Source organism: Bos grunniens, chromosome 17 (genome assembly GCF_055505025.1).
Source record: "Bos grunniens cultivar Pamir isolate PY7600 chromosome 17, Bosgru_T2T1.0, whole genome shotgun sequence".
Lineage (NCBI taxonomy): Eukaryota > Metazoa > Chordata > Mammalia > Artiodactyla > Bovidae > Bos > Bos grunniens.
In genome coordinates, this window is record NC_141181.1 from 5,809,930 (window position 1) to 5,812,217 (window position 2,288).

Below are 2,288 nucleotides of genomic sequence, written 5' to 3' on the forward strand. Positions count from 1 at the left end.
ATGCATTGCGGCTGCTGCTGCTGAGTCGCTTCAGTCGTGTCCCACTCTGTGCGACCCCATAGACGGCAGCCCATCAGGCTCCCCCGTCCCTGGGATTTTCCAGGCAAGAGTACTGGAGTGGGGTGCCATTGTCTTCTACATATATATGTGTTAGTATACGGTATTTGTTTTTCTCTTTCTGACTTACTTTACTCTGTTTAATAGGCTAAAAATATGGAATGCTTCACGAATTTGCATGTCATCCTTGCAAGGGCCCACGGTAATCTTCTCTGTATTGTTCCAATTCTCGTGTACGTGCTGCTGAAGTGAGCACAGGCTTTCTGTTTTGTCAGTCTCTTGGGAGCCTGATCCAACTGATCACGTGAACTCACCTCTATCAGGGAAATCCACTCTTGGCTTGCTGACAAAGTTGACTGCCTCAATTAAGCAAACAAACAAACAACCCAATTTAAAAATGGGAAGAGGACCTGAATAGACATTATTCCAAAGAAAACGTGCACGTGACCAGCAGGCATATGAAAAGGCGCGTCACTAATCATCAGAGAAACGCACATCAAAACCACAATGAGCTTTCCCCTCACACCTGTCAGAATGGCCATCATAGAAAAGAACACAAATAACAAATGTTGGTTTGAGAATGTGGAAAAAAGAAAGCCCCAGGACACTGTTGGTGGGAATGTAAACTGGTGCAGCTGTTGTGGAAAACAGTATGGAGGTTTTGAAAGAAACAAAAATAGTACAAGCAACATCTAGCAATTCCACTGCTGGGTGGAATATCCAGGGGATCCTCCTGACCCAAGGAAGCCAAGTGTTCATTTGAAAAGAACACACGCACCCCAATGTTCATAGCAGTATTATGTACAGTAGCTAAGATATGGCAGCGACCTAAGTGTCTGTCAGCCGATGAATTGATAAAGATGATGTGGTGTAGATATAAAACGGAATATTACCCAGCTATGAAAAATGAAGTTCTGCCATTTGCAGCAAAACAGACGGACTTGCGGGGCATTATGCTAAGTGAAACAAGTCAGACGGAGAAAGACAAATATTGTCCCTTATTACTTCCATGGAATGCAAACTATACAGCCACTATGGAGAACAGTGTGGACATTCCTTAAAAAACTGGAAAGAGAACTGCCTTATGATCCAGCAATCCCACTGCTGGGCATAGACACTGAGGAAACCAGAAGGGAAAGAGACACGTGTACCCCAATGTTCATCGCAGCACTGTTTATAATAGCCAGGACATGGAAGCAACCTAGATGTCCATCAGCAGATGAATGGATAAGAAAGCTGTGGTACATATACACAATGGAGTATTACTCAGCCATTAAAAAGAATACATTAGAATCAGTTCTAATGAGGTGGATGAAACTGGAGCCTATTATACAGAGTGAAGTAAGCCAGAAGGAAAAACACCAATACAGTATACTAACGCATATATATGGAATTTAGAAAGATGGTAACAATAACCCTGTGTACGAGACAGCAAAAGAGACAGTGATGTATAGAACAGTCTTATGGACTCTGTGGGAGAGGGAGAGGGTGGGAAGATTTGGGAGAATGGCATTGAAACATGTATAATATCATGTATGAAATGAGATGCCAGTCCAGGTTCGATGCACGATACTGGATGCTTGGGGCTAGTGCACTGGGACGACCCAGAGGGATGGTATGGGGAGGGAGGAGGGAGGAGGGTTCAGGATGGGGAATACATGTATACCTGTGGTGGATTCATTTTGATATTTGGCAAAACTAATACAATTATGTAAAGTTTAAAAATTAAATAAAATTTAAAAAAAATTTTTAAAAAAATGAATGAATGTAACAGAAACAGACTCACAAATGTAGAGAACAAGGTAGTGTCTACCAGTGTGGAGAGAGAAGCAGGGAGGAGCAATATAGGGCAGACAATGAAGAGGTGCAGGATATTATGTACAAAACAACCTACAAGGATGGATTGTTCGACATGAGGAATACAGCTGAAACTTTATAACTTTAAATGGCGTATAATCCATAAAAATATTGGACCACTCTGTTGTACACTTAAAGTTAGTATAATATTATAAATCAGCTATGCTTCAGTTTTGACAAAAAGCCCACACTCGCCTCTCGGAAATACTTCTGGGAAGTAGCTGGCCAGCCCCCTCTTTCTTTTTTCTAAAGTTTTATTGAGGTTAGCTGATTTACAGCGTTTGTTCATTTCTTCTGCACAGAAAAGTGAGTTATACATACGCGTATTCTTTTTTCCATCACGGTTTACCACAAGTTACTTAATATAGTCCCCT

The 2,288-nt window shown here is 41.5% G+C and overlaps 1 non-coding gene across 1 annotated transcript; it reads right to left on the reverse strand.

The window, feature by feature from the left end:
• Window positions 1-207: 207 nt before the first annotated feature.
• On the reverse strand, window positions 208-313 carry LOC147354963 (U6 spliceosomal RNA). The gene has a single exon (XR_015144945.1). It is a non-coding gene; the product is annotated as a U6 spliceosomal RNA (small nuclear RNA).
• Window positions 314-2,288: the final 1,975 nt, after the last annotated feature.